Consider the following 7098-nt stretch of genomic DNA (forward strand, 5'->3'; position numbering starts at 1 on the left):
TTTGATGAGGATATCTCCCTCTATGTCAATCCCAGCCGAATTGCATAGGTGGCAGATGAGGTGAGGAAAGGCTAACCTTGCCATGGTGGAGGACTTGTCAGCCACCTTGTAGAGTTCTTGAGGTATGATCTCATGAAGTTCTACCTCTTCTCCAATCATGATGCTATGGATCATGATGGCCCGGTCTATAGTAACTTCAGACCGGTTGCTAGTGGGAATGATTGAGCATTGAATGAACTCCAACCATCCTCTAGCCACAGGCTTGAGGTCCAATCTTCTTAGTTGAACCGGTTTGCCTTTGGAGTCAATCTTCCATTGAGCTCCTTCTACACATATGTCCATAAGGACTTGGTCCAACCTTTGATCAAAGTTGACTCTTCTTGTGTAGGGGCGTGCGTTCTCTTCCATGTTTGGCAAGTTGAACGCCAACCTCACATTTTCCGGACTAAAATCCAAGTATTTCCCCCGAACCATTGTAACATAGTTCTTTGGATCCGGGTTCTTACTTTGATCATGGTTCTTGGTGATCCATGCATTAGCATAGAACTCTTGAACCATTAGGATGCCGACTTGTTGGATGGGATTTGTTAGAACTTCCCAACCTCTTCTTTGAATTTCATGTCGGATCTCCGGGTACTCATTTCTTTTGAGTTTGAAAGGGACCTCGGGGATCACCTTCTTCTTGGCCACAACATCATAGAAGTGGTCTTGATGGGCTTTGGAGATGAATCTTTCCATCTCCCATGACTCAGAGGTGGAAGCTTTTGTCTTCCCTTTCCCCCTTCTAGAGGATTCTCCGGTTTTGGGTGCCATCAATGGTAATGGAAAAACAAAAAAGCTATGCTTTTACCACACCAAACTTAGAATATTGCTCGCCCTCGAGCAATAAACAAAAGAATAGATGAAGAAGAAGAAGAAATGGAGGAGAGGGAGAGGGAGATGTGGTTTCAGCCAAGAGGAGTGTAGAGGGGTGTGTTGTGTGAATCTGATGAAGAATGGAGGTCTTTATATAGGGAAGGGAGGGGGGGTTAAGGTTCGGCCATATGGGTGGGTTTGGGTGGGAAATTGGTTTTGAATTTTGAAGGTAGGTGGAGTTTATGAGGTAGGTTTATGGGGAAGGGTGGATGGATGTGAGTGGTGAAGAGGTGATGGGGAAGAGAGTTTGAGGTGATTGGTGAAGGGTTTTTAGGGAAGAGTGTTTATGGGGTTGTGTGAAAGAGAGTGGTGAGAAGAAGTGAGTGGAGGTAGGTGGGGATCCTGTGGGGTCCATAGATCCTGAGTGGATCCTGTGGGGTCCACAGATCCTGAGTGGATCCTGTGGGGTCCACAGATCCTGAGTAGATCCTGTGGGGTCCACAGATCCTGAGGTGTTCAAGGATTTACATCCTTGCACCCATTAGGCATGTAAAAATGCCTTTGTACCCAACTCTGGGCGTTCAGCGCCAGGTTGGTGGCCATTTTGGGCGTTCAACGCCCATTTATGTGCCATTTCTGGCGTTGAACGCCAGAACCATGCCTGTTCTGGCGTTCAGCGCCCAGAAGCTGCCCATTTTGGGTGTTCAGCGCCAGAACCATGCTCTGTTCTGGCGCTGAACGCCAGATAGATGCTCCTCCAAGATGTGATTTTTCTTCTGCTGTTTTTGATTCCGTTTTCAATTTTTATATTTATTTTGTGACTCCACATGATCATGAACCTAAGAACACATGAAAAACGATAAAAAATAAGAATTAGATAAACATTGGGTTGCCTCCCAACAAGCGCTTCTTTAATGTCAATAGCTTGACAGTGAGCTCTCATGGAGCCTCACAGATGTGCAGAGCTTTGTTGAGACTCTCCAACACCAAACTTAGAGTTTGGATATAGGAGTTCAACACCAAACTTAGAGTTTGGTTGTGGCCTCCCAACACCAAACTTAGAGTTTGACTGTGGGGGCTCTGGTTGACTCTGCTTTGAGAGAAGCTTTTTCTGCTTCCTCTCCATGGTTGCAGAGGGAGATCCTTGAGTTTTAAACACAAGGGAGTTCTCGTTCCATTGAAGGACTATTTCACCTCTGTCAACATCAATCACAGCTCTTGCTGTGGCTAGGAAAGGTCTTCCTAGGATGATGGATTCATCATCTTCCTTTCCAGTGTCCAGGACTATGAAATCAGTAGGGATGTAGAGGCCTTCAACCTTTACTAGCACATCCTCTACTTGTCCATACGCCTGTTTTCTTGAACTGTCTGCCATCTCTAATGAGATTTTAGCAGCTTGCACCCCATAGATTCCCAGTTTCTCTATTACAGAGAAGGGCATGAGGTTTATTCCTGAACCAAGGTCACACAGAGCCTTAAAGATCATGGTGCCTATGGTACAGGGTATTATGAACTTTCCAGGATCCTGTCTCTTCTGAGGCAATGTCAGTTGATCCAGATCACTTAGTTCATTGATGAACAAGGGAGGTTCAACTTCCCAAGTATCAATGCCAAATAATTTGGCATTCAGCTTCATGATTGCACCAAGAAACTTGGCAGTTTGCTCTTCAGTAACATCCTCGTTCTCTTCAGAAGAGGAATATTCATCAGAGCTCATGAAGGGCATAAGGAGGTTCAATGGAATCTCTATGGTCTCTAGATGAGCCTCAGAGTTCTTTGGTTCCTCAGAGGGAAGCTCCTTATTGATCACTGGACGTCCCAGGAGGTCTTCCTCCTTGGGATTCGCGTCCTCTCCTCTCCTCACAGGTTCGGCCATGGCGCTTATGTCAATGGCCTTGCACTCTCCTTTTGGGTTCTCTTCTGTATTGCTTGGGGGAATACTAGGAGGGATTTCAGTGATCCTTTTACTCAGCTGTCCCACTTGTGCTTCCAGATTTCTAATGGAAGACCTTGTTTCGTTCATGAAACTTACAGTGGCCTTAGATAGATCAGAGACTAGATTTGCTAAATTAGAAGCATATTTGTTCAGAGTTCTCTGTCTGTTGCTGAGTTGATGATGGAAAAGGCTTGCTATTGCTAAACCTGTTTCTTCCACCATTATTAAAGCCTTGTTGGGGCTTTTGATCCTTCCATGAGAAATTTGGATGATTTCTCCATGTTGAGTTATAGGTGTTTCCATAAGGTTCACCTAAGTAATTTACCTCTGCTATTGCAGGGTTCTCAGGATCATAGGCTTCTTCTTCAGAAGATGCCTCTTGAGTACTGTTGGATGCAGCTTGCATTCCATGCAGACTCTGAGAAATCATATTGACTTGCTGAGTCAATATTTTGTTCTGAGCCAATATGGCATTCAGAGTATCAACTTCAAGAACTCCCTTCTTCATAGGCGTCCCATTGCTTACAGGATTCCTTTCAGAAGTGTACATGAACTGGTTATTAGCAACCATGTCAATTAGTTCTTGAGCTTCTACAGGTGTTTTCTTTAGGTGAATGGATCCACCTGCAGAAGTGTCCAGTGACATCTTTGATAGCTCAGATAAACCATCATAGAATATATCCAGGATGGTCCATTCTGAAAGCATGTCAGAAGGACACTTTTTGGTCAACTGTTTGTATCTTTCCCAAGCTTCATAGAGGGATTCACCTTCTTTCTGCCTGAAGGTTTGAACATCAGCTCTAAGCTTGCTCAGCTTTTGAGGAGGAAAGTACTTGGCTAGGAAAGCCGTGACCAGCTTATCCCAAGAGTTCAGGCTGTCTTTAGGTTGAGAATCCAACCATAATCTAGCTCTGTCTCTTACAGCAAAAGGGAAAAGCATGAGCCTGTAGACTTCAGGATCTACTCCATTAGTCTTAACAGTATCACATATCTGCAAGAATTCAGTTAAGAACTGAAAAGGATCTTCAGATGGAAGTCCATGAAACTTGCAGTTCTGCTGCATCAGAGAAACTGATTGAGGTTTCAGCTCAAAGTTATTTGCTCCAATGGCAGGAATGGAGATGCTTCTTCCATGTAAATTGGAATTAGGTGCAGTAAAGTCACCAAGCATTCTCCTTGCATTGTTGTTGGGTTCGGCTGCCATCTCCTTTACTTGTTCGAAATTTTCAATCAAGTTGTCTCTGGATTGTTGTAATTTAGCTTCTCTTAATTTTCTCTTCAGAGTCCTTTCAGGTTCTGGATCAGCTTCAACAAGAATGCCTTTTTCTCTGTCCCTGCTCATAAGAAAGAGGAGAGAAAAAGAAAAGAAGAGGAATCCTCTATGTCACAGTAAAGAGGTTCCTTATTGTTAGTAGAAAAGAAGAAGAAGAAATTCGAACACAGATAGAGGAGGGGGTTCGAATTTGGTGATGATGTGAGGAAGAGATATTGGTAGATGAATAAATAAATAGAATAAGATGAGAGAGAAGGAGGGATTTTTCGAAAATTATTTTTGAAAAGGAGTTAGTGATTTTTGAAAATAGTTTTTGAAAAATATTTAGTATTTTTTTTCGAAAATTTTTTTGAAATCGAAAATAAAAATAAAAATAATTAGTTAGTTAAAAAGAAATTTTTGAAAAAGGGGGAGATATTTTCAAAAATTAGAAAGGGAGAATTAGTTAGGTGGTTTTGAAAAAGTTAAGAAACAAACAAAAAGTTAGTTAGTTAGTTGAAACAAACTTTGAAAAGATAAGAAGTTAGGAAGTTAGAAAAGATATTTTGAAAAGATATTTTTGAAAAGATATGATAGAAATTAGTTTTTGAAAAAGATTTGATTTTTAAAATCACAATTAATGACTTGATTCACAAGAAATCACAAGATATGATTCTAGAACTTAAAGTTTGAATCTTTCTTAACAAGTAAGTAACAAACTTGAAATTTTTGAATCAAAATATTAATTGATTAGTTATTTTCGAAAATTTTATATAAAAATAAGAAAAAGATTTTTGAAAAATATTTTTGGAATTTTCGAAAATAACTAAGAATTTTGAAAAAGATTTGATTTTTGAAAAAGATAAGATTTTCAAATTGAAAATTTGATTTGACTCATAAGAAACAACTTGATTTTAAAAATTTTTGAAAAAGTCAACTCAATTTTTCGAATTTGATGAGAGAAAAAGGGAAAGATATTTTTTTTTTATTTTTGAAATTTTTATAAACAACATGAAAATTATGCAATGCATGAAATTTTTAGATCAAAACAATGAATGCATGCAAGAATGCTATGAATGTCAAGATGAACACCAAGAACACTATGAAGATCATGATGAACATCAAGAACATATTTTTGAAAAATTTTTAATGCAAAGAAAACATGCAAGACACCAAACTTAGAATTCTTTAATGCTTAGACACTAAGAATTCAAGAATGCATATGATAAACATGAAAAGACACAAAACAAAAAATCATCAAGATCAAACAAGAAGACTTACCAAGAACAACTTGAAGATCATGAAGAACACCATGAATGCATGAAATTTTCGAAATATGCAAGATGAACATGCAATTGACACCAAACTTATGATGTGACTCAAGACTCAAACAAGAAACAGAAAAATATTTTTGATTTTTATGATTTTCTAATTATTTTTTTTTTGAATAATTAATTGAAAAAGAAAAATAAGGATTCCAAAATTTTTAATATGAATTCCAGGAATCTTGCATTCTTAGTCTAAAGCTTCAGTCCAGGAATTAGACATGGCTCACTAGCCAGCCAAGCTTTCAAAGAAAGCTCCAGTCCAAAACACTAGACATGACCAATGGCCAGCCAAGCTTCAGCATTTAACACCAGAGTATATTGCTCTTGATAACAAATTGCTGCTCATCATTTATCAAGTATGTAACTTACCTCTGATGGTTTGGAAGCTTCAGTCCAAAAGAATTTAGACATGGCATTACAGCCAGCCAGGCTTTACATGCTTCATGAAACACTAGAATTCATTCTTAAAGATTTTGAATAAAATTTTTGAAAACATTTTTTTTTCGAAAACAGGTGAGAAAATTTTGAAATATTTTTTAAAAAATTTTTAAAAAGAAAATTACCTAATCTGAGCAACAAGATGAACCGTCAGTTGTCCAAACTCAAACAATCCCCGGCAACGGCGCCAAAAACTTGGTGCATGAAATTGTGATGTCCAGGCTCAAACTATTCCTGGCATGTGAGCAACTTGGTACGCGTAATCGTGATTACACATTCATAATATGTCACAACTTCGATACAACTAACCAGCAAGTGCACTGGGTCATCCAAGTAATACCTTACGTGAGTAAGGGTCGAATCCCACGGAGATTGTTGGTATGAAGCAAGCTATGGTCACCTTGTAAATCTCAGTCAGGCAGATATAAAGTGATAATGGTGTTTTCGAATATTATATAATAAAATAGGGATAGAGATACTTATGTAAATCATTGGTAGGAATTTCAGATAAGCGAATGGAGATGCTTTTCGTTCCTCTGAACCTCTGCTTTCCTGCTATCTTCATCCAATCAGTCTTACTCCTTTCCATGGCTGGCTTTATGTGATACATCACCACTGTCAATGGCTACTTTCGGTCATCTCTCGGGAAAATGATCCAATGCCCTGTCACGGCACGGCTAATCGTCTGGAGGCATCACCCTTGTCAATGACTTCATCTTATCCTCTCAGTGAATAATATGCTCACGCACCCTGTCACGGCACGGCTATTCATCTGTCGGTTCTCGATCATGCCGGAATAGGATTTACTATCCTTTTGCGTCTGTCACTAATGCCCTGCAATCGCGAGTTAGGAGCTCGTCACAGTCTTTCAATCATTGAATCCTACTCGGAATACCACAGACAAGGTTTAGACCTTCCGGATTCTCTTGAATGCCGCCATCATTCTAGCTTACGCCACGAAGATTCCGGTTAGGAGATCTAAGTGACATTCATTCTAGCTTATTTCATGTAGAACAGAAGTGTTTGTCAGGCACGCGTTCATAAGGGAGAAGGATGATGAGCGTCACACATAATCATCACCTTCATCACGTTCTTGGGTGCGAATGGATATCTTAGAAGCGAAATAAGAAGAATTGAATAGAAAACAGTAGTACTTTGCATTAATCTTTGAGGAACAGCAGAGCTCCACACCTTAATCTATGGAGTGTAGAAACTCTACCGTATGAAAATACATAAGTGAAGGTCCAGGCATGGCCGAGATGGCCAACCCCCTAAAACGTGATCAATAG

At 39.6% G+C, this 7098-nt stretch overlaps 1 non-coding gene across 1 annotated transcript; it reads left to right on the forward strand.

Moving 5' to 3' along the window:
- The first annotated feature begins 3491 nt into the window (after positions 1-3491).
- On the forward strand, positions 3492-3599 carry LOC112745940 (small nucleolar RNA R71). Its single transcript, XR_003173844.1, has one exon. It is a non-coding gene; the product is annotated as a small nucleolar RNA R71 (small nucleolar RNA).
- Positions 3600-7098: the final 3499 nt, after the last annotated feature.

The sequence above is a fragment of the Arachis hypogaea genome, chromosome 14, assembly GCF_003086295.3.
Source record: "Arachis hypogaea cultivar Tifrunner chromosome 14, arahy.Tifrunner.gnm2.J5K5, whole genome shotgun sequence".
Taxonomy (NCBI): domain Eukaryota; kingdom Viridiplantae; phylum Streptophyta; class Magnoliopsida; order Fabales; family Fabaceae; genus Arachis; species Arachis hypogaea.